Source organism: Equus przewalskii, chromosome 16 (assembly GCF_037783145.1).
Source record: "Equus przewalskii isolate Varuska chromosome 16, EquPr2, whole genome shotgun sequence".
Taxonomy (NCBI): domain Eukaryota; kingdom Metazoa; phylum Chordata; class Mammalia; order Perissodactyla; family Equidae; genus Equus; species Equus przewalskii.
In genome coordinates, this window is record NC_091846.1 from 29,878,044 (window position 1) to 29,903,979 (window position 25,936).

Below are 25,936 nucleotides of genomic sequence, written 5' to 3' on the forward strand. Positions count from 1 at the left end.
CTCCAGGATGGATTCTAGGTTCCAGACTCTCTGGGAGAAAATGAAGTGTTTCATTTAAGAACTGTGATTGATAGCATAATGTATCATGCAGTTGGTCAGCTGCAATTTCTAATATTTTTGAAAATAATTCTTGGAATGATAATTAACGTAAGAGGTGAAAGTGTTATATACATATATGTACGGCCTTTCAGCGTTTTATGAAGCAATCCAGTAAAATTGACTTCTACCCTATCCCCGCTATCCTGACTTCGTTGGAAACATTTCATCTGTGGGTTGCTGTTAAGACATTTTTACTGTTTACCAGATGGGGTAAGATTTTACATAACTTAAAACATCTGCTCTCATTGCAGTCCAATATGATCATCTATTTATATTTTTGAATTATATTATTCATTTCCTTTTAAATGATCATGAAAATGTTTTCAGAAGGACAAGTTTACATGATATTTGCCAAAGACATTTAACTTTTCTCCGTCTTTTTTCCTTGTTTATCTGCTATTAGGATAAGCCATAATGTGAGTCAGGAATGTAGTGAAATATTTAGATATATTTCCTACTTTTGAAATATTTGATTTCATAAATTAACTGTTGTTAATGTCACCTTTGCCTTCTTGTACACACCTTCAAATAATCCTTTCAATATAAATATAGAATACAGAAAGCCATTTTGGATCATGCCAAGGGTCTGACACAAAATAAGAGTCTTCCAAAAATACTGTGGGAATAATACTGATTCTGAATGAATGGAAGCAGGAAAAGCTATGCAAAATAAAAAAGGAAATGGAATGTTTTATTTGGACTTTGAACTGGCTAATAAAATTACTATTGTATAAAATAAAAATCACTTTAATATATAGTAATCAAAATTGGATGTAGATGTTATTATTGTTGTCCCATTTTACAGACAAAGAAAATAAAGTTTAAGGACATTTAGCAGCTTACCCAAGGTCACAGTGGGGAAGCCACTGGGGTTCAGACCACAGTCTCTACTATCAGATCCTTGGAAAGCCCAGTGGACAGCACATACATCCAGGATTCTGAGAGATGAAGAGGAAAACTCCTCTTCTTTATGATTACGACACAGTATACAGAGTCTGATGCTCCCATGGGATTAATCGCCTCATGGGTCACAGCACCTTTGCTGGCGTAGTGAGTTGAATTGTGTTCCCCCAAAAGATATTGCAGATCCTAATCCCCAGTACTTAGGAATGTGACCTTCTTTGGAAGTAGTCTTTGCAGTTGTAATTCAGTTAAGAATGAGATTACCTTGGAGCTTGGGCCTTAAATCCAATGACAAGTGTCCTGATAAGAGACAAAAAAAGAAGAGGACATAGAGACATAGAATCTAGGTAAAGATGAAGACATAGATTGAAATTATGCAGCTAGCCAAGGAATATCAAGAATTGCCCACAACCACCAGAAAACAGGAGAGAAACATGGAATGGGTACTCCCTCAGAGCTTCCAGAAGGTTCCAACCATGCTGACACATTGATTATATACATCTGTGCTCCAGAACTGCAAGAGAATGAACTTCTGTTGTTTTAAGCCACGAAGTCTGTGGTGATTTTTTCATGGCAGCTCTACGAAATTCAACTAGCTAGGCTCTCTTCTAGAAACCATAGAAATAATAATATACAAAAGTCATAATTTTGGCTACCTTTGTTTGATATAGAAAGCTGGCAAAAATGGCAAGTTGATTAGAAGATGCTGACAGAAAACAAAAAAAAGAAACCAAACCATTAGTGGAAGCAAATGAGCCTTCTCCAGTGCTCTTAGGGGCCAGGTTTCCACGTGCTATTCGTCTGTCTTCCCTGACCTGCAGGTTTAAAAGTTGGTGCGGATGTGATTCAGGAGATTACAATTGTAGGACATCCACTAATTAATTATGTGACTCTGGGAAAGTCACTTAACGTCTCAGAGCCTCATCTATAGAACTGGTGCAGTGGGGCCTCCAGCCAGCTTTAAAACTGGATGATTCACTTTCTCACCTTGAGGCCTGCCAGCTTGGCACTGCCATTCCCCTGGAAGTGGAAGTGGAGTGGAAGGTGTCTTGGCAGAACCAAGACTTTGGAACAAAGGCATCTGGATGTGGCACTTACCCCGTCACTTGGTTGCTAACCCTCAAGTTTTCTTCTCTATAATAATGAGCATTATGCCTACTTTAGAGGGTTAGCGGGTGGCTTAAATGGAAAAATATACGTAAAACATATTTTTGGCATATAGTAGGTATTCAAGAATGATTTTTCTCTGTCCAATAAACTTTAAATTTTGTTTTGAATACTTCAGGGCCAGTTTACCATCATGTTAACTCAATCCTGGAGTCCTTTCTGGTGACTGCCAAGTAGGTTTCTTAATCTCTTTTCTTAAAATTTCCATTTTTCCCCCCACTTTTCATCCTTTACGGGCTTCCTGGCTCAGTCTTCTACATGTCACCGACAGACAAGGATATGTGTGTTGGATTCTCTCTTTGTTTTAAGAAAATATGTTGAATGTAAGTTTTTTTGTTTCAAACTATATTCTCATCACAACCCACCCTCCCAATTTGAAAATCTCTGAATTAATACTCTAACCATGACTCACCGGAAATGGTACCCTGCCGTTGTCTGACAAATATGAATGATTGGCATTTCTATGATTTTGGAGAAGAGCTTTTTAAATGAGACAGTCTTTAGTATACCCCTTAAAAGCACCTAGAATCACTCAGTTACATAAAGGTCTTTTAAAGTTACATTTAGGTAACCTAAGTTACATTTAGGTCTTTTAAAGAGTAATACTATACAAACAAACCAGGGACTCATTATGATAACGCATAATACCCCCTTAAAAGCCTGGGTGAACTATGACGTTCAGTCTTTATTGGTCTTTTCCAGTTAAAAGAAACAAATTCCAGTAACCAATGAATTTTGAAATAACAAATCTTTAAGTTGCATTTCCCAGGCTCGGGAGGATGGTCAAATACATCATCCTGAGCGTCATTTATGAAAACCCTAATTTCTCTCTTCTCTGTATCCATTGCATACTTGAAGCTGCTCTGCAGCTCCCAGGCTTATCTCAGGCCCAGTGTCTTCCCTGCCTCCCCCCAGCTCTCCCACTTCATTCCTTTCCAATGCACATTCAGCTGTCCTGGCTCCAGCTACACAAACTCCCTTCTGTTTAAAAGCAGGGAGGAGGGTGGAGTCGGCCTGGGCAATTCCGGGATTCTCTTTCTTGGACTAGGGGAAAGGTTGTGAACTTTCATGTAAAAAGTAATTTTTAGCCCTGTCAAAATATTAATAACTTTATAATTATAAACATACAACTTAAATGTACATTCAGATATATTGTCATATTTCCTCTTATGAGATTCTCATAATATATTATTATTTTTAAGGGTCTGAGATTTCAAAGAGGTACGTGACTTGGCTGAGATAAGTGCAGAGACAAAACTTGAATCCAGGTCTTCTAACTCCTAGTCCTGTGCTTCTCTCTCTGTCTCTCTCTCTCTCTCTTTATCTGTCTATCTTCCATCATCTATATATCTCCATTCATTCATCTAGTCTTTTTGCTTTACTGTACCCATACTAGATTGGATGCATGTAACTCATGGTCTGAGAGTAGAATGCAAGAGCCAATAGTCACGGATGGTTGACATGCTCCCAACTTCCCAACTACATCGTGCTGTGTGCCAACCCTTAAGGTCTACCACCACTGAAGCTGCCAGCACTTTCTAAAGGGTCATAACAACCAAGGAGAAACTATCAGAAAGGAAGACCAAAAGGGGAGAAATACAGTAATGAGACAATTTTATAGGGTGGATATGCTATAAAATTTTACTATCACGTATTCCTAATTCCACCTTTCCTGGGTAATGTGTCTGGTCCGAATGTCATGTGATAAAAATAAAATGAAATAATTAATTTCCAAGTCCATAAGTGGAAATCAAAAGTCAGTGGAAAGGGAGCTTTTCCCAGTCACAAAGTCATCCAAAACATCAATAAATTGTATCAGATTTTTGCTATTAATTAACCATTCCATTCAAGACCTCTCTTCAGTAGAAATAGCAGAGGTTTAAGAGTCATAAAGCCTTCTCGGAAGGCCAGCAGGTCAGACTCTGTTCTATGCTCATTGTAATCCTCATCCTAGTTTTCATACTGAAAATTATTTTCAAAACACATGCTTTGTTCACATGAATTAAATAGAACCAATAAGATCCCTTTTCCTAGATTAGAGGTCACAAAACCTTTCCTGTAGAGGGCCAGAGAGTAAATATTTTAGGCTTTGTGGGCCACAGTTTCTGTCACAACTTCTTAACTCTGCCTTTGCAGCTCAAAAGCAGCAACAGACATAAACAAGTAGGTGTGACTTTATTTCCAAAGACAGGCAGTGGACCGGTTTGGCCTGCGCCCTGTAGTTTTCGATCTCTTTCCTCGATCAAACTGAGAAGTCAGGAGATGAGACGTGATGTTAGGAAAATCTGTGTTTTTGCTGAACATAAAATGCAAGATAAATATCTGTATGTGTTGCTGGACATGGCTACATTAATCCATCCTTATTCATTGATACATGTAAACACTATCAGCTCATGTTTCCTTCTATGTGATTTCAGAAATCTACTTTACTCTTCTATAGCAAGGACACAAAGTTCCAGTTCTCTTCCAGGCTTGACCTGCTCTATAGGGGAGTGGAAACAATTGCAATTGGAAAAGCAAATATTCTCCCTTACCAAAGTTTTAAAATAGAAAGTGGAAAAATACAAACTTCATTAGTAGCCAGAACTGAGCCTTGGACGCTCATTGGTTTTGAAAGCACCAAATAGGTGAAAAAATGAATGCATCAGTCTTTCAGAATCAATGCATCTCTCTGCAAATAAAGCTAACTTTCCATTTCAACCCCACTCTCCCTTCATCCACCAGAGAGACACCAGAAATCAGATCCTCCCTGAGTTAAACTGCATTACAGTGCCAAGCAAAGATTCTTGGTATATGGATCCTTAGCAAAATGACAACCACACTGCCAACTTTAGAAAATGTAACATGCAATCCATAGAGAAGCCTACTAAATAGATGGGAAGCAAGCAGCTGCGAGCTGTCTCTTTCAGCACCTGACCTCCTGAGACGCTTAATAAAACAGCCTACAAAGTATTACTCTCTCATCAGTGCCAAGAAGCATTTGTGGAGAGATAAATAAAGCTATTTTCCAAAATGGGGAATATTCTGGTGTGCTGGTATTGAAATGACAGCTTCTTTATGGGATAGGAGATGGGCAGGGAAGCATCAGCCAGGTAGTTGCCCCTGTGCCCACCACCAGTAGAAGGTCTGTAATGAGATTCCAAATTAGATTGCTGAACCTCACAGACAAGGTGCTTCACATCTGTGAGATGCTCGGCTTGACTTTATAATGAGTTCACCGAGCAGAATGAACCGCACTTGAAATCAAACACTTTGCATTCAGGATGAAATAAGTGGGGATCAATCACAGTCAGGGAAGTAGCATTTGCTCAGAATGTAATGATATACTGAGCTACAGAAAAAAAAGGGAGAGTGGACCGTGGAGTGCATGAAAGAACCAGTTTATGGCTGACATGGGTGCCAGGCAAAGCTGCATGTTTTAGCCTCTAGAGATGCTATCTGAAGAGGGCGAGATGGGGAGAAGTATAACACATTCATACTATCGATCGAGACAAATCAACGTGCCCAGGAAGCAGCCCTAAACACTGCCATCTTAGGAAGCATTTTCTGAGTGTTTTCTGCTCAGAGGGTTTTATCTGGTGACAGCCTTGGAGAACCAAGCAAATCAGTCTTGGTAACAAGGTTGTTTTGTCTTGCATGCAGGTTAGGTTCTAGATGAGGCCTGCATAGCCCATCTACAGCATGGCTGAGGGTCAACCTAAATGCCTGGGACAAGCCTTAGAGCTACCTTCAGCCCTGCAAGTGACTGAAGAGCTGCAAAGAAACACAGAGGCTCCCAGAGAGCCTGCACCTTTCACTACACAGGCAGCTCACTTGCAAAATCCCTAAGATGAGTATCTGCAAAAAGCTCTGTAGACTGGCATGGCCAACACCCCAATAATCCAGGGCCTTTTATCCCAGCCACTCCACCATGATTAGTGTACCTGCCAGGGCCAGGGTTCCCCCAAGGTGGGGGTTGGCTGCTGGAAACAATCAGGGATGCCCCAGGTGTGACCCACCTCTCCTTTCTCAGAACCAGAATCGTTACCTGTTCCACTGTCTAGGGGGGAAATGTCACTGGAGGCCTCATTAACAGCAGACAGTGCAGAGAGTCATAGTATAACTTCTGGCCTTTCTGCAGGATTTAAAGCTTATATTATAGAAGGAAGAAAAAGAACAGGTGTCATGACTTGTCTTTTTCTTTTTCATCCTGCAGCTGTCACTCACAGGGTTCCAAACAGAAAGAAAAGTGCCAAAAGGAAGCCCATTGAGTCGCCTGGCCTGGGAGGTCATGCTGGTTTGTTGAAGTCATTGTTTTTACCCAAAAGGACAGCAATCTAGTATGCCTCTCTCCTACTTTCTCTTTCAAGATTCTCTTGTGACTTGACTTAGGCTTTCAGCTGCCAACCCCCATCCAGATCCCAGCAGGCACCTGCCTGGCTCAGTAGCGGACATAGTCCTGCTGCTAGCCTTAGGCTGCCTTCTGGAATCTTCCAAAAGTCACAGGGGATCAAGTGAGTGCATTTCATCCTCTCTGTTCCTCGCTGTGTCTGCTAATGAAAGCTTTCTGCTTTGAAGGGGAGAGGCCGGCCAGTCTGGTCCTCTTGCTCCCTAGTAAGAGGATAGGAATAGAGGGGGATAGATTTTGGAGAGCAGCCTCTGGCTGCTGCTACAGTTCCTTCTCTGGCCTCACTGGGCGTTGCCGAGAAGCATTTCTCAGCATGACAATGGATGAGAAATGAGTGATATGATGGAAAGGTTTCAGGGTCAAACAAGGTGGGGATATGCGGTATATAACAAAGTTAAACAATGCTAATGTGGGATGTGTCTACAGGAAAAGGTGTTTCCCAAACTGCCTAATCAATTAACTTGTTCTGGAGCATTTCCCAAGATGGTTACTCTGGGGGGAACATTAAGGGTTAAATAGTGAGAATGATCATCACTGTTTATTATATGTACATACCAAGGTACAATACTTACAGCACATACCAGTAGCGATTACTGTCAAGGATACAAGGAGACTATGGTCTCTCATTAAGACAAGTACAAATTGATCCAGGCTGTTCAAGGGCAAACCATTAAAAGAAGCACTATTCTTCTGCTATTTGTCTCCCTTTTTTCTTTTAAATTTACTCCTCTCCAATTCATTGAATCTTTTCCCCTTATTCTTAAACTCTCTTAGGGAAAATTCTGTGCACTTTTCCAAGTTGAATCTCATTTTGCTATTCTTACCCATATCCCTGTTCCTAGAGGAAAAGACATGGCTAGAATTCTTGTGTGTATGACTGATACAGCCTTTAGAAAAAGAGATAATGAGGCAGAGACCAACAGAGACTCAAAGAATCTCCAGCATAGATATAACACAACAACTATGTCATCTCAGGAGAGATCCTGTCATTAATATGCCGGGGATGGGAGTCCTTGTCTGAGTGGCCAGGCAGGTGGGCAGCATTTACCGAGTACCTGCAGCGTTGCAGACAACTGTCCCCGTCGCAGTAGGGAACTATGTGGAAGCAAGGCACTCTGAGAAAAATAAGAGGGACAGAATAAGAAAGTACTGAAAATACACAGGAAAAAAACCTTATTCTCAGAAACATGTGTAATCCAGTACGTCGCTACCTGAGTGCTAAGGATGTGGCTACAGTGACAGAAGCAACTAGAACCCGAAGGGGATTGGTAGGGCCTCTTCAGGTGGCAGGGAGGTGGCCCTTGAATACCAAGAAAATTTGCGTCTGATAGAAAGAGACAACAAAGGGGGTCAGGGGGCTGAAGCAGTGAGGGAGCAAAGCTCCAGGAAGGCCTTACCGGTCAGCTGTTCTTACTGCAAACTCTTGGCTCAGAGCCCTTTCCTACACATGTTCCATCTTAGCTTGGGACGGGCTGACGGGTCAGTGAGTGCCAGAAAACTTGAAGCTTTGGGAAACAAAGGTTGCCTTCACTTAACACAGGTGGCTGACCATGTCTTTCTCTTTCTGAATAGATATTGGAATGAAGAAGTTTACTTCCTTTTGCTAACCGAAGTGCCAATAAGATCAGATCAGTATGTCATTATCCTCTCTGGCCCTTTCAACTTTGCTCACCAATTTAGACGCCATGTGCCAGCTGACAAATAAAAGCCATAGGCATTGAGTCTTTCAAAGCAACACTCTTGGACGTTTCCGCATTTAAGTGGTATGCTTGCCATCATCTTCCAGGCTCTGCCGTCCTGCTTTAATCCATGATTCTGGCCTTTTTGTCTTTGGCGGATCAATGGACTCCTGTCCATAGGGAATTGAGTAACAGCGCCTCGGTTCCTAGCTCCGTTTCCTTTCCTGATTTCCGTGTTTCCAGCACGTTCATTGATGGGAGTGCTCTCCCTTTCTCTGCCTACACACACTACCACCTGTACCCCACTACTCTTCCCCTCCCCACACACCCCACCATGGGAGGACTGATACAGACATCCCAGAAATTAAAATTCTCATACTGATTGAGGAAAGAATACTGTTACAATAATTTCCCAAAAGTGAGAAAGTAATTTTTACAAAGTTAAAATACTGGTAGAATAGGAAGTGGGGCAGGTCAAGGGGATTCATGCTTTTAATTACTCCAGTAGTCCTCAACTGAGGGGGGAGGATTTTGCGCTCCACCCCAGGGGACATTTGGCAATGTCTGGAGACATTTTTGGTTGTCACAACAGCTTTGGGAGGAGGCAGGTGATTGCTACCAGCACTGGAAGGTAGAGGTCAGGGATGCCCCTTAACGTCCTTCAATGCACAGGATTGATCAGGCCTAAAATGTCAGTTGTGCCCCGGATGAAAAAATTTCAATGACCCTAACTGTGACAAAGTCGTATTATTTACATTTGGCAATTTAGTTTATTTAGGAAGAAGGAGATACATTTTCCCTAGCTAGGCAAATGGATGCAGTTTTCTTTGGAACAATTATTTTATTCTTGGCTCCTCCCTTTACCCAATTTCGAAGAAATGATCTATACCAGGGATCAGCAAGCATTTTCTGTGCCAGATAGTAATTGTTTTAGACTTTGTGGGGCCAAGGGGCAAAATTGAAGATAATTATAGAAGGGAGAAAATCCCTGTTGCTTTCTGCTACGTTTGCTTGGAATGGGTGGTCCTAGGTGGTAGGCAAGCTTTGCATCCAGTTGCTGTTCGCTAGAGGAAGAGCTAACCAGCTCGAGGGTGGGGCCTGGCAGTGAGGCGACTCCTGGACTGAGATTCCACCACTCGGGGCTAAGGGCAAAGTCCCCAACATTCATGGGGCAATGAGTGCTGGCCCTGGGCAGTGGCAAGGCTCAGCTGCCAGCTCGGGAGGTGGGTGCTGGGGGTGGAGCCTGGGACACGGGGTGGCTGCCTCAGCTTGGTTCCAAGAACCTCTGTAGTGCTAGCTACTCAAGTGGTGCTCATGGGCTTTAGAGAAACAGGACGAGAAGTTGTCTTGTGGGCTGTAGTTTGTCAACTCCCTACCTACACCATTCTGGATCTTGTATTTTGCCATCTTCATTTTTCTAGGAGAGGGTTATTTAGTCTCAATCTGAAGGGAATTTCCAAATGTTTTTGAGTTTTTAACAATAGCAGAATTTAACTCAATCATGGAGCAAAATCATATTTAAGGGTCATTTTCCCCTAAATGGAATCAGTTCTGTCCAGCTTTACCATGTAAAGCTTTGGGTTGCTAGCCTTTTGGGGGACACTTTGAATCCATGAAGATTTCTGCATTCAGATCCCTTACTACTTGAAAAAAAATCAAGACTACAAGGTATAAACTGCTCTCCGTTCCCTAAACCTATAAACTTACCAGTCAAACTGTTGTTCTGATTTTACCGGCAGAATGGTTATGAGAGTTAGTCTAAGTAAGTTAAATATCTCATGTATTTTATATAAAACAATGGGACATAATTATTATAAAACAATTAAAGACCCTTCCCACTTCCTTCTCTCCATTCTTGAAGGAAGTGGTACATTCTTCTTTGTATATTCCTTTGTTCAAGCTTATTCCTCTACCTGTGTCCTTGGTCCAGTTTTTATTTCCTTGCAAATAAGCTCTTTAACAATCTCTGCCTTCCTATCCACCAACATTCTCAAGAAAGCATCATTCTAAATGGTGAACATCTTAGAAGTATTCTCATTATATTTGGGAACAACACAGCAATGCTTGCTATCCCTGTTATATAACACTCTAGTGGAGGTCCTAGCAAATGCAATAAGACGAGAAAAAAAGAAATTATCCATTTGCTGGTTTATCTTCTGCTGGTGCCTGAATTGGCGTGTTCTCCAGGTTTATATCCTCAATGCTTTAACTTCTTACTGCACATGCTCCCCGTAGGTGAATTCATTGCTTCCTCTGGTTTTAGTTATAGTGTATAAATTTAGCACTCCAAATCTGTACTGAAAATTCAGACTTTGCTCCTGAATCGCACTCTTAACTCCAACTTTTTGTTAGACAGCACCACCTATTTGCTTCAGAATCATCTCAAAGTTGACATATTCAGTATATCCAACACTGAGGTCATTATCTTCCCCTTGTAAATCTGCTCTTTCTCTATATTCAGGGCTTATTTATGCCAAAATGTCAATAGCGCTTGCACTGAGAAACCTCCTCTTTTTCTGTATTTCCTATCATGGGAACAGTGTCCACATTCACTCACCCCTTAATCTTAAGTTCTGGGAGTCATTCCAAGCTCCTCATTCCATATATGATTGAGCACCAAGATTCTATTTCCTTACTATTTTGTCATTTCTGTCCCCACTTTTCCTTCTCCACTACTATTGCCTTAGTTTAGGCTTTCATCATATTTCTTCATAACTACTGTAATAATATATCAGCTGGCCTCCCTGCTGAAACTGTTATACTCCTTCCAAAGTACTACAGATAGAGGGGTCTGTCCAAAATGAAAACCTAATCATGTTATTTCCTGACTTGACCTTTTTTCTGGAGCTCTCAAAGCCTTTACAGGTAAGGCAGAAACTATTTAGCATATATACAAGGTCCTCCAGTTTCTGGTCTCATACTACTAACAGTCAATATTTATTTATCATTTGGATTTATCTCAACATTTACTTAGCACTGTGTACCAAGCACATGCATTTACGTATATTTAATTTAATCTCAAAATAACCCTAAAATGAAAGTATTGTTTTTACCCTCCATTTACAGTTGAGGAAACTGAGTCACAAAGTCTATAAGGAATTTATCTGAGACCACACAGCTCAAAAGCTGTATGTTTGGAATTTGAAACCAGAAGGTCTGATTCCAGAGCACAGAATACCCCGCCGCCCTCTCCCACTCCCAGTAGAGAGCAGGTGCTCAGGAACACAGTTTTTCCTCCTTTTTCTTCTTTGGGCCTCAGTTGCACAAAATCAGCTTAGTGTTTGTTTGATGACATGTTCTCAACATTGCCGTGCATGGATAATTTCTTACTTTTAATAATGTAACAACACTCCAAAATGCCACCCAAAACGTGAGTTAAGACCTCGACAATAATATAAACCTAAAAATGTGATCCATTCATTCTGTTTCCTTTCTCCTGCTTCCCAGAAGTTACTGTCATTCTGACTTCATTTTTCTTTTTATATACACTTATTGCTATATAATGACTATATAATAAACAATTTTGTGAATATACTATCGTTTATTGATCTGCTCTTTAGTTTATGGGCATTGGGTTGCATCCAGGACTTTGTTGTGAACAGTGCTGCCACGTACATTCTTATACATATTTCCTAGTGTATGCATGCATGAATTTCCTCTGGACAGAGCTCATGTTCTTCATCCCTACACTGAACCACCTTTTCCCCTGACTACAGTTAGAGTCATTCAATCATTCAACAAATATTTATTGAGCATCAACTATGTGGACATCACTGTTCTAGGTGCTGAGGAAAAAGAAGACAAAATTCCCATTCTCATAGAGCTAATGGGGAAGACAGAGGAAACACACATAAGCAAATACATAACTAAGGTATAACTTATCTTTTTCCGTTTATCACTCTGCAATTAATGCTACAGCAATTCTAAACTACTTGCACATAAGCTTTGATTCCTCCAAATCTTTGCTCATATTTTTTGCTTTGCATGATGTATCCTTTGAACTCCCATTTTTCTAGTTAACCATTATTTTCTTTTGTCTTTCAAGATTCAGCTCAGGTAATACCTCCATTATGAGGCATTCAGTGATACTTCTCTGACTGGGATAAGGGCCCCTCCTTCGTACTCACATAGCTCCTTATCATAACTTTATCATGTCTTTCTTCCACTTTCTCCCTCCTCCAGAGTATAAAATGAAATCTTATTAGCTTCAAATAGCTCTAGTAACTAGTGTGATGGCAGCAGATAAAAAGTGTTCAATAGATGATTATTGGGGAAAAAACTGAAATAATTCCAAGATTCTAGGACTATATTTTCTGTAGGCATTCATACTTGGGATTTTGTGTAAGAAGGAGCTTTAGTTCTGCATATGAGGATTGTAAGCAGTAGTTGTGATGAGAGAGTTTCTTCACTTATAAAAAGCAAATACAGTCTAGTCATGCCTTTACTCAAAGAAATGACACAGCTTTATCAGTAAGTAATTCAAGAGACATACTGTTCAAAAGTGTTCCTGTTCCTTTCGTACAAGAGATCAAAATGGATTTAGAAAAAGAACTCCAATAAAGTGGTTTGGGAATCAATGTAATTTAGTGGGAAGAGCAATGCCCTAGAAATCAGAAGACCTATAGGTAGAGAGACTTGGGCTCATGTAAAGAGAAAGAAAAAATGAAATCCTGGAGAACGTGATCTGAAGGTCAGGAGAAGACGTGTTCTATAGCAGGGGTTTTTCTCATTTAGGAGAAAGTCTTCCCTAAATATTTAAACTTTAAACTGGCTTAAAGTTAAGAAAAATTGATACTTACAATTTTTTTGATCCTTATTCATAAATGAAGATAAAGGTTATATTTCTCACATTTGTATTTGTTATTCTTTACATTAATGAAACTTTTGATTGTGAAAGAGACAATAGGTTCCTCCCCACTGCCCCTTCACTTCCTAACCTGGACTGTAACAGAGGATTATGTCAAAGAAGACTATAAAGTGAACAAATTACTTTGATTTGCAAACAAAGTAGTAGGAATTAGAGGACAGTCTCTTGAGAGCTCCAAAAGAAGATGCTATCTCAGGGGTCAGGATGATGAGGAAAAGAGAAGAGAAGGGAGAAATCCGTAGAAAGTGGAGGCCAGAATGAAAAAGATGGGCAGTAAGAAGTTTCTATGGTGTTTATGACCAGAAATTTGACCTGCAACACACAGAACAGGCTTGTGTGTGCAATTCTTAAAAGAATGAATAGGTTTGATGTCCAGTGTGGCATAAAGCAGAGAAGAAAGGGAGAGATGGGCCTCAGAAAGCAAGACCAAGGTGGAAGTCGGGGAGTCAGCAGAAGCAAAAAACTGGAGAGAGTTAGATGATGAGGAATGCGAGAATTCTGAGGACTTCTTGAACGTCTGGTCTGCTGTTCCTGGGCTGCAGAGGATCAGAAATTTTTGTTTACACATTCAAGGAAAAGGCCACCCAGGATGACAAGCGTTCTTGAAGACATTTGGGTGGGAGATAATTGGTTACACCTAGAATTATAATAGATACTTGTGACTGCACATACTTAATGAATTGGGGGTTGTTCAGAATACAAAATAAAACGAGGATGTTTCAGTGCAGCCCTGAGAAGCAGGAGCATATAGGTTTAGTGGGATCAGCATCACACAAATTTCCTTTTCTTTAAAAAAAAAAGTACATTGTTTTGCTTTTGGTTATTCTAGAAACATAGTGTATTAAATAGAGTTCAGAAGAGGTGACCAGAAAGGATCAATTTAATCAAATGACAAATAGAACAGAATGAGTGTTCTTTTCTTAAGAGTACTCATCATTTGGATATTGAAAATTCCATATCCAGACAAAAGAAAGAAATTCATTGAACTCTTATATTTGTATCAGTTAGAATTAGTTTGGCTGCATGTGACTGAAACTCTCAAATAACAATAGTTTAGTTAATGTAAAGATTGATTTTTCTCTCATAGAAATAAAGGCAGAAATAAGCAGCCAAGGGCTGATATGGTGCCGCAGTTTGTTTATCAGAGATCCAGTTTCTTTCTATCTTCTTGCTTCATTATCCCCAATATATATCTTCCACCTCACTATCCAAGATGGCTACTTAAGATCCAACTGCTGCATTCTCATTTCAGAGTGTATGAAGAAGAAATGGGAAAAGGGGCATTCCCCTTTATGAACACTCCTGGAATCTTTCCTTTTCACTTTGCTTACATTCCACTTAATACAATGTAAGCTGGGAGAATGTGGTTTTATTCTGGGGAGTCATGCACCCAGCTTAACATCAGAGATTCGGGGAAATTTATAGTCTCTGATATCATGTTTCATGCAGCCTTCACTCTGGGGCTGTATTACCCAATGGGGATAACATTGACAAGAAACAACCAAATGTTGAGCATAACTGACAGATATTTTTACTTGGATAGCATCCGATGTATGATTTTAAAATAGTAGGCAAATAGATGCTAGTTGTCACTATGTTCTAGACAGGACTTAACTAGTCTTTGGTGTTTAAAAGTATATTACTCTGAGGACAAAATTTTGGTCATTGCAACGAGAAAGAGAAAGAGAGAGGGGGAAAAATATTTCAAGAACAAGGCACATTTCTTTCCCTAAAATATTGATTTTTAATTTTAAGTTGGAGCCAAATATCAATATAGGTAAAATTGGTAATTCCAAGAACTGATGAGAATTCACAGAGCTTAACAAAATGAATGCATGGCTTGATCTTACTGCAACATATTTAGAGAGAAAACAGAGTATTGATCAACTCTTGCTTTAGGACACCATCTATAAATAACTATTGTTTGAAATAGCCTTATTGCCAAAAAGTTTATCTATGCTACATTTTGTTCATTGTAAGGGAATTCAGACCTTACTGGTTTTGAGAAATAGTCTAATATTAGGAGTGTCAAGAGGATATGTTTTAATGTATAATATGAGTTCCAGTTGCTGAATCCTAGTTTAATATTGTATAAAACAGTACAATATCCCTGCCTCAGTTACACTCTTAGGAACATTAAAAACATTATGGGTTGTTCATTTCTAAGCTCAATGGAAGAGGATGTTGATATAAAAATAGTCTCATGGTTCTACCCTTGATTACCAAAGGGTGAAAGCCAACCTTCCTAAAAGTAGAGTGATTCCTAGGGTATCCTCTCCTTTGTTCCTTCTTTGACTCACTTTTGAGGCAGCTTTTATTATTTTGAGTCACAATTTAAAAAAAAAAACAGCCTGTAGTTACAACAATGTCTAAAAGCATTTATGCTTTAATTGCTTCACATATAACATTTAGTAATTACTGAGTTGACACACTTCATTTATCTAAATTTATTCAGCTATAATGAAAGCTGCCCACATAATTTTCTATTGTGAATGATAAATACATAGTTATATCATAGCTCTACTTATTTTGGAGTGGCCCCCAGGAAATCTACATCTAAGCTCTGTATACCTTGAAACTTCAGGCAATAAAGAGATTCCTATATCTATTTGGAGCTATTGAAGATTAGAAAAAAATTAAGTTTGCCTTATTAAGTTAAATTCTGCAGGAAAGAATTAGCAGAAAATCTATAACATGGTTATAAGTAGGTGATGTCTAAGGTTATTTTGTTTTTTGTTTAATCAGTTTTGTAGAACTGTAAAATCTTAGAGTCAGACAACGAATTCCAGGTTTCTAAATGCTTAAAAAAGGAATTCAAGAAAACACAAGACAGGAATCCAACATTCTGGAGCTCTTTTCTGAATGTGGAAAATGTAATTTAAAAGAATCAGTTAACAATTAACTCAGATTTGAAAGATATTAGTAATAATCTTTTATAATACAGTCACAGAATTATTATAATTAGTAGGACAAGTGCCAAATGAGTGCTAAAGATACAAGTACTATAGGAATTGAGGGTTTTTGTGGATAGAAAGATTGGGGAAGCCACCATAAAGGAAACTTCTGCTGGATTGCAATAGATAGAGGAGTCAGACGTGGATTAATGGAGAAGACAGAGAATAGCGTTCTTGGAGGGTGCAATGAAGGAGCAAGAGCTTGAAGATGGGAATGACTAAGATATATTCTGATGTCCATGAAAAATAGAGCATGCATCCTAGGGGATAGTAAGAATGGAAATGATTAATTTGGTGGGAATGTGATAGATCTTGAACTTGATCCACGAGGCTATGGATAAAATTCTGAGTATTTGATCTAGAAAAGACAATAAAAGTCGTGTTTGGGATGATTAAGCTGCAAATATTGCATAAGATGGTGATAGGAGACATCAGCAGACTGTAAGATCACAGTGACTTTCAAACTTACTGAAGTTAAAATCACCTAAGTCAATTGTTAAAATCTGTAATATCTAAAACAGTGCCTGGCACATGGTAGATAATAAATATTTATTGAATTGAATTGAATTTTTACCAGTCTTGAGTCTATCCTAATCCATGTGTTGTTTGTTCATGATTTATGAGTGACCATAATCATAGATATCATAGATGTTGTGTTTTGCTTTATTTTTTTGTATTCCTTTTTTTTTTTTTTTGGTGAGGAAGTTTGGCCCTGAGCTAAGCTCTGTTGCTGATCTTACTCTTTTTCCTTTTCCTCCTCAACACCCCAGCACATAGTTCTATATCCTAGGTGTAAGTCAGTTAAGTTCTTCTATGTGGGATGCCACCACAGCATGAGTTGATGAGTGGTGCCTGGGTCCACACCCAGGATCTGAACTGGCAAACCCCGGGCCCCTGAAGCGGAGTGCACCAACTTAACCACTCGGCCAGGGGGCTGGCTGAAGATGTTGTGTTTTACCAAGAAGGCTAGAGGACTACTAAATCTTTCAAGATTCAAATGAAAAAAGTTATGATGGTAGAATTTTTTCATCCATACATTTATTGATTCCTTCAGGTAATGAATATTGAGCGTCTATCATGTGATTAGAACCCTTTTTGTTGCTAGGGTATAGAGGTGAATGAGACAGACAAGGTCTCTGGTCTTATGGAATTTATATTTCAATGTAGGGGACAAATAATAAATACCTATGTAAAATACTGCAACATAATAACAAATATATCTGGTCTTTGTCCCCAGTTCCTACCACAGAGCTTCAAAAACCCTTGGAACTTCCTGAGTGACAGGAGTATCTTTATTATGCTAATAAGATAAATAATAGTGAGTCCCTTAGGTAGCTTCAGGATGGGGTCACCAGAAGGACCAACTATGTTATTAGAGGGTTGGAACTTTGGGTAAGCTTGACCTCTGGAGAAGGGAGGGAGACTGGAGATTAAGTTCAATCTTGTGGCCAATGATTTAATCAATCATGCCTACATGATGACACCCAATAAAACCTCTGGACACCAAGGCTTGGTGGTGCTTCCCAGTTGGTGAACACATTGATGTGCAAGGAGGGTGATGCACCCTGACTCCACTGAGAAAGGGAATGGAAGTGTTGTGCTCCTTCTCAGACCTCATCTATGTATATCCTTTAAAATAAAACTGTAATCATAAGCATAGCCCTTTCCTGAGTTGGTCTAGCAAATTATTGAACCTGAAGGGCTTGTGCAAATCCCCAAATTTATAGCCAGTTAGTCAGAAGTGTGGTGGCCTGGGGATCCCCAGAGTGTGGCTGGCATCTTAAAAGGGTAGTCCTGTGGAGGACTGATCCCTTAATATGTGGGGTCTGCACTAACTGAGTAGGTATTGTTAGAATTGAATTGAGGTACACCCAGTTGGGTATGGAAGTAGAATATATATAGTGTTAGATGCTCATATGCATTAGGTGTGTTGCATTTTAAGATAGATACTAATTGGTAAGGATGGAACTCTGACTGACTTCTCTCAAAGTATGACACGAAAGGGGGCACTCAGTACACATCTTATAGGTCCTTTAGGTGCTGCTTTAAGGAGAGAATGGAGCATGAGTTAGATCTTGAAGGATTAGTGGCATTTGGATAGGCAGAGAAGGAAGGGTAAGGAAGAGTCAAAGTTGTCTGAACCCCTTGCAAGTGCTAGAGCAGGCCTGTGGACATCTATTCATAGTCTTAAGCTATTTTCCCTAATGGGCCAGTCACATTGGGGTGGGCATCCCATTGGCTTGAAGTGCTAAGGAGGATAAAATTTTTGCTGATATTATTGCTAATAACAGTAACTCTCGTGATCCTCACTTGCTATAGTTTGCCAGTGTCTTTTACATGTTACCTCAAGATTCTTCCAATAACACTCCAAGGCAGATTATTATTTTCTGCGTTTATACAAATAAAAAAACTGGAGAGGTTAAGAGATTTGCCCATGGTTCTAAAGGCTAGAAAGAGACAGACTGAGATTGAAACTCATGTCCTTTAACAAGAGATCCAAATTCTCTACACTAGACCAAAGCTTCCCTTTAACATTCAGAACCATCATTTTCTAGTTCTGTTGTTTTTCCCACCCCGATTTACTTGAATTATAACAAAACTCTAAGTCATTAGTGAATAGAATAATTAATGAGTCCTGAAGGAGGATGGAGACAGAATCTGTAATTCTGCCTCAGGAACAGTGTCCTGTTTTCTCATTGACCATTCAAGTCCATTCCATGAGGGCCTGAAACAAGAGGAAGCCTGTGACTTGAACACGGAGGGAACAAGGAATGAAACAGGATTTTTTCAACAATGGAAGGCATTTTATCAGATATGTGTGCCAAGAGACAATGACTGTAAATTGTAAACAGGGGTTATTTGAGAACTGGGCATAATTAGGGCTCTTTTAAGAGAATGATTCCTTTAGAAAATAATTTCCTTTTTTTTAACCTTGCGAAATGCCCTTCAGTGAACATCTAAGTAAATATCAAAGCGTTGAACCTATGAATTTTTATTAGGCATTTTGAAACTGAGTGGGATTTTGCTGAGTGTCAGGGGCTCCATAGACTCATGTTGGTCATTATCACGAATGACTCCTCTTTATAACAAAATGTAATGATGGCTCCTCTTTGTGACCTGTAACGTCCTCAGCCATTTCTCTTAAAAGTCAGAACAATTTCCCTTTGAATAATATCACTTTTAAAAATATCTTGATGGTGAATTTTTCTTATCTTCAAGCTTTTTGCTGCTGAGGTGAGGAACTAGAAATGGTTTTCTTACAGTAGAAATTTACTTAATGTTAAACATACGCAGGAAAGCAAATTTACTCCTTTTCCTTAGAATTAAACACAGAAGCAGATGAAATGTGCTAATGTGCTCCCAATTAGCACATTCATTAAGGACTATTTTGAACGTAGTAATGAACTTTTTGCTTCTGATTGAAGATAGAATTCACAATGGTTAATTAGCAGGTCTGTCTGCTCAAAGTTGCCAAATTATAGGGCTGAATGAATGCTCCTAATAAAACCATTTACCACTCATATGAAAATGGTAAATATGAATCTAAAATCCTGAAAAATATCCTTCACATGAGTGTAAATCTTTCTGTGAGGAAATGCCAGGTAAAAATTAATCTTGAGCACTAATGTGGCTTCAGCTGGTTGATTTGTCTGCCCAAGAGTTTGGTTTTGAGGCATTTGCTTTCCTGTGTTCAGACAAGGGTGACTCCTATTAAACCGACAGTGAAATGAGAGAATCTCTTATTTCAAGTTTATCGGGTGCTGCCTAACGCCACAGGAATCACTGAGCTTCCAGCATGTTAGCGAGCGCGGATGTGAGCTGGTTAGAAGAAAAACTTCAGCGCAGATCTCAGGAGAAGTGGAACAGCAGAAACTGCTACCTATTAAATTCAATTCTGTTCCCGGCAGTAGGGATAGAGGTAATAAAAGTAGGTGATAAAGGTGTTGACAATGATGATGATGATAACTATTAGCAATTATTTCTGTTTGTTGAATCGTTACTCGGTCTGACAATGTGTTATATATATTACTTTATGTACAATCATATGAAAAAATTAATACTATTCTCTTTCTACAAAATACATCAATATTATTTTTATGAAATTTAGTGCTTTCCTGGTCTTTTAGATCCTCTCTATACCTCCCACAAGATCAAAGGCCCGCTTTCTTCTCCATCAATCTGCAGGTCTTTCTATATTGGCTCCTCAAGACGTGTTCACTGCCGTGAATGTCTACTCTCCAACTTACAGTTTGCCAACTTGACTTTGATTTGGTATTTTCTGATAATTTTCTAGTTGGGTTTTCACTCCTCCCACTCAAAGTTCTTCAAAGTTAGAGAACGCCTTCTATTGCCTTTGAATACTCCCAAGACTCTCTAATCCAGTGCTCTGCTTACAACAGAAATCCAATAAGTGTTGTTGTTCAGTGAGATGAGAACCTCTCATGTTTTTAAATATTTCTGAAAAATGAGATTCCTCTGCCTCCCGTGGTAACACATCCCGAGGTCCATCAGCATTAACTGTCAAGAAATTTGCCCTCAGTTCTTCTCTGAATCCCTCATGCCATTTCCCCTCTCCACTGAATCCTTCAAACATCCTCTGTGTGATGGCCCTTTATGCACTTGAAAGTTTGTTTCACGTCTTCCTTCAGCTGTTCCTCAAGACAAAATAATAGGCCTTCAAATGATCGCTATAGATTTTTTAAGAAAAAATCTGGATGTATTCTCTTTAATTATGTTCCAAAGAGTTTATATCAGAGGAGATATAAGAAACTAAACAAAATCAAAACTAAGTTATTATTTTACTTCTCTTGTATTTTTGCTTATAGAAAAGTCATGACGTAACTTCTGTTCTCCGGCATGGTTGTAATGATTACGCGGGAGGGTAGTGATTTTGTTGCAAGGCTTTGTGAACTTGAGTTTTCTGAAAATTACATTCATAGATATTTTTCTTTTTTTTCTGTAGAAATTTAGGTTTTGGTTTTCCTTTAACAAATTTTTGATTAAGAGCGAGAGGGCATAAGTCATAAAGGTGCCAGACTACTTCTAGCCATAAATGTTGATCTTTTTATTCCAATTTAGGTGTGTTTTTCCCTAAGAATATAAAATCTATGCTTATAAAGCTGGATTTTCTCATGGCAGTAGATAGAAGTATTGGTGCTTATAATGGATATGTTTCGGTATTTCCCCTGAGCAGTCCCAGCCCCTAATCCCTGTTTTAAAGTGCTCCCTTTAGTGTCACGTTGCAAAATTAATCTTTCCATTTGCTTCACTCCACCCCGTTTAATACCGCTTGACTCCGTATAAAGCACCATGACATGAGCTTTGAATAAAAGCCGGAAAGGGCTAAATTGTGTGCACATTGTGTTTGGGATTAAGAAACTAAATTCGACAGGTAATGGAGTCAGATTTAACTGCTCCATGATGCTAACCTAGGAGGTGTCATGTCAATCATCTGTCCAGGAAATCTAAGCTATAAAAGGAAAGTGAGACATATTTCAGATGCCTAATCACGCAAGCTAAAGGTGAGCTCCTCAAGGATGGTGAGTCTGCAGGCTACTACCTTCATCTCTCAGGGGACGCTAGGAGTTAAGGCCGTCACACAAATAGGCTTATTTGCCTGAGCATTAGATATGTTTCCTAGGAGACATGATAAAGAAACTTCTGCAACAAATGGCAAGTCTCTCCTATTAAATAAAGGGAAAACAAAACTTTAAAGCAGTGAGGGAATGGATGTGGATGTTTAGAGTTTCCTACATACTTAGAAAAAGCGTGTCAGGTATACAAGAGAAATAGACTTTGAAATATTTCTTGCTAAGATAGTTACCAATAACATTAAACATTTGCTCTTATCCTTGACAACCAGGAAGTTTTGAACTCAATTTTATATTCAATCAAAATAACTATATCAATCTAATTCTTTGATAAATTTGATTCTTTCTCTGTGCCGTAACAATATTTTTTTCAACTATTTTAACTGACCTATTTTTATTGTAATTCTTTCTTTGAAGGAAGTAAGGTATAATTAATAAACAAAAAGTAAAACATCCTCTGCAAATAAAGATAATCTATCTATCCATCTATCTAGTCTGAAGGATGATACAAGAGTGCTTGGAAGTGAATTGCTAAAGTGTACGATTACACATTTAGTCCAGTCTCAGCTTGACGTGCTGTGATTTTACTGTGCAATTCCCATTAACGCTGATTGTCCAATTTAGTGCTTCATTAATGAGGCATAGACCACTTGTAAATTTCTGACTTACAGGATCAACCACAATTAAAGTTTTATTCTCCTGAAAATGTCTCACCTGACAAGCTGATAATAAATACTTAGCATTCTTCCATCCACTTAACCCTTCTTCCATGTCAATTTTGGCAGTCAGTTGGCATTCTCTTTTCTTAAATGTAGATAGCATTTATAGCAATAATAATTGTTAGAGCAAACATTTTTATGGTGTTTACTCTGTACTAAATTTAGCCTTTAACATCATTGATTGATGCCTGATGCTCTTCCAGTTGCTGTTGCAAGCATTCTACATGTATTACCTCATTTAATCCACATAACACTGTGCTCTTGCTCTTCTTACTATCCCCATTTCATTGATAGAGTAACTAATAAAGGTTAAGTCACTTGCTTAGGGTTACAGATCTGGTGGGTTTATGAGCTGGAATCTAAACTAGAGAGGTCTAGCTTTAGAGTATGATTCTAAAGCTTGGTCCTATGGTCTAAGTATATTTTCATCCTCATGAAGTGGAAAAGGGCTTTACAAAGGAACTGAAGGGCTCATCAAAATACCCAAGGCAGTTGCACAACAAGGAGCCCTTATGTAAAAAGTTTTACTTTTTGCTTTGTTCCTAGAACCCTTACCAGTTATACCCACCATGATTCTGTGTGCTGTGTCTTATATTCAGAAAACTGACAATTTGCAGATTAGCACAGATTAGATCAAATTTGGAATAAAGTAATTGAAAATTTTGTCATCAAAAATCATAATATTGTCATTTGGGTCAAAATACTTTGAGAGTAATTAATAAGTGATGATATGCAAATATCACTAGCAGCTGTGATCAATCAAGTAAACAGACTGAATAAAAACATATAAAAATATTGATAAGACATTTGAGAACTTGACTTTGATAACAGAAAAAGACATAGAACCATTCCATGCCTGAAACCAGAAGAAAAAGTAATTATGTCTGGAATGTGCTTTTGCCCAATTCTGCCTGTCGAGTCACCATACTCGCACATTCTTCAAAGTCCATGTCTTCAGAAAAGCTCTTCTCATTCCTCTGGTCTTCTACAGGATTTTGTGCTTCTCTCACATCGCCTCTAAAACAGTGACTTGTGTATCAGCTTTTGTGTATTCCTGTCACATACTCTTTTGTAAATTCTCTGAGAGCAGGGGCTATATCTTCTCCACTTTTGTGCATATTTATAGGCAATCAACAAATATACACTGATTGATTGACAGGCAGCCTCAGGTGGTCTCAATGGTTTTCTACCTTTGAATTAAGTCATTAGTACATTGGGGAACCACTCCGTAAATCAAATGTATTCTGTGAGTTGTAATGAGTGGATAGATCTTAAAATTATCAGAGAAAATTAAAATGGAAAAGTAATCACATATGGACAGCCTAATAAGGAGAGTTGCCTCACCTCGCAAGGCAAGTTGAAAGAACAAGTTCTCAGCAAATCCTCAGAAATCATCCATTACAAAATGTAGAATAGGAATGTTTTCCTGATGAGTCAAAGATTCTCTATTTTTGTAACCAGAAAGAAATTAAACTAAAATATAATCAGATTCCCATCATCTACAAACTTGGAATTATAATATATTATGAAAAATGAAGGAAAGTGACTTAATGACAAGTACAAACAGAAGTCACCTGTCTTTTTTTTTCTTTTAAAGATTTTATTTTTTCCTTTTTCTCCCCAAAGCCCCCCAGTACATAGTTGTATATTCTTCGTTGTGGGTCCTTCTAGTTGTGGCATGTGGGACGCTGCCTCAGCGTGGTTTGATGAGCAGTGTCATGTCCGCGCCCAGGATTCGAACCAATGAAATACTGGGCCGCCTGCAGCGGAGCGTGCGAACTTAACCGCTCGGCCACGGGGCCAGCCCCAGAAGTCACCTGTCTTAATGATATATTCTATAATGAAAATCAGAGGGTGAGACCACATCAGAAATAACCTTCGAATTATTCTAGTGAAGGAGACATTATTTACTAGAAGTAACTGGAAGGGCAAACTTCGTTTGAAAGTTCAGATATAATAAAAATTATATATCCTGTTTTACTATCCAACTCTTTCTGTTTTGATTCTTGGTTCTAAAACAAAACCTTCAGATTACAATTTTGGCTTTCCACAGTCTTTGATACTGTTTGTGGGTGTCTGGATTTAAGGCTTAATTGTTTCAGTTCCACTTTATATTTATATCCTATCGATCAATACTCCTTAGGTTTATATTCTGATTTATCAAGAATTCTCTTGTAAGAATGGATAATATGGGTCAATGAACAAAATCTGTTCATTCTCAAGTGAATGGATAAGTGTTGAGTTTTGTGAATTTGCAAAGCCAAGAATTAATTGGAGTCTTGCTAGAAAGCTTTACTAACCCATTGGTGATGCTTGGGGTCTGGAGTGAACTAGCAGACCAGGCTGATGTATCCCATTTCCTTACATCTCATTGTCTTAATTCATTTATGTTGCTTTTTAGGCTCATGTGGGCATGTGAGATTGTGAACAATATACTAAATTAATAAAGTCACCTATAGGTGCTTTTCACTAGATAGCAATGTGGTAGATTGTGTTATTGTTGCCAATTGTTTCCTCACCACCTCTTTACGAGGGTTATACTCTCCACTATGCTGACATAAGTCTTGGCCATGTGAATTTGTTTGATCAATGAAAGCTTTAACAACCATTGCTTGGTTCTGCTGTTCTTTCCCTCTGCCATCGAATGGTATGTGTTATATACTTGCTGCTCCTTCATCTTGGACCCCAGAACAGAGGCACAATGGACTTGCTGCTGTAAACTGAGGGATTTTGTAAAACACTGAAATTTGGGAGTTGTTTGTTTCTGCGGCTTAAAGTAACAAAAGCCAATACTAGTACTCTTCCTAGAAAATAATTTTGCATTGGGGCCGGCCCCTTGGCTGAGTGGTTAGGTTTGCGTGCTCTGTTTCAGCGGTCCGGGGTTTCGCCTGTTCGGATCCTGGGCACGGACATGGCACCACTCGTCAGGCCACACTGAGGCGACATCCCACACGCCACACCTAGAAGGACCCACAACTAAAAATACACAACTGTGTACTGAGGGGCTTTGGGGAGAAAAAGGAAAAATAAAATCTTTAAAAATAAATAAAAATAATTTGGCATTTATTATAATCTCCTGCAATTTTCAAAAATTCTTTACATCTTCAATGTTTGCTCTTAATTTTCAAAATATATCACCTGCAAGAAAGTTTACAGAGAGAGAGGAAAGAGGTCTTTGGGGCACTCTTCTCATATTTTATGTAAGACAACGGCTTTACTTGAATTGAGATCTTGATAGTTTGGAAATTATAGCCTTATCAGCAACCAGCCCAGTACGGAGAAAAGACATTGAAAGTGGTACCTCCTCTGATGGAGAGGTAGGAATGAATGATGACTAGGGTGCGACTCTCCCGATCTTACTTGAGGGGAATTGGTGCTGTGCTATAGTTGAGAGGGGAGGTGAAGGACTGAAGCAGAGAGGGGTCAACTGTGTGCATAGCCATAGTGATACCCCTCCCTCCTGGAGAAACTCTGTGTGCAGCATTAGATTACGCAGAAAATCGAGGACATGCATTTCGGGAAGAGTGAATGAATCCCTGACCTGGCACCTTTATTGCTAGAGCTTGTGAG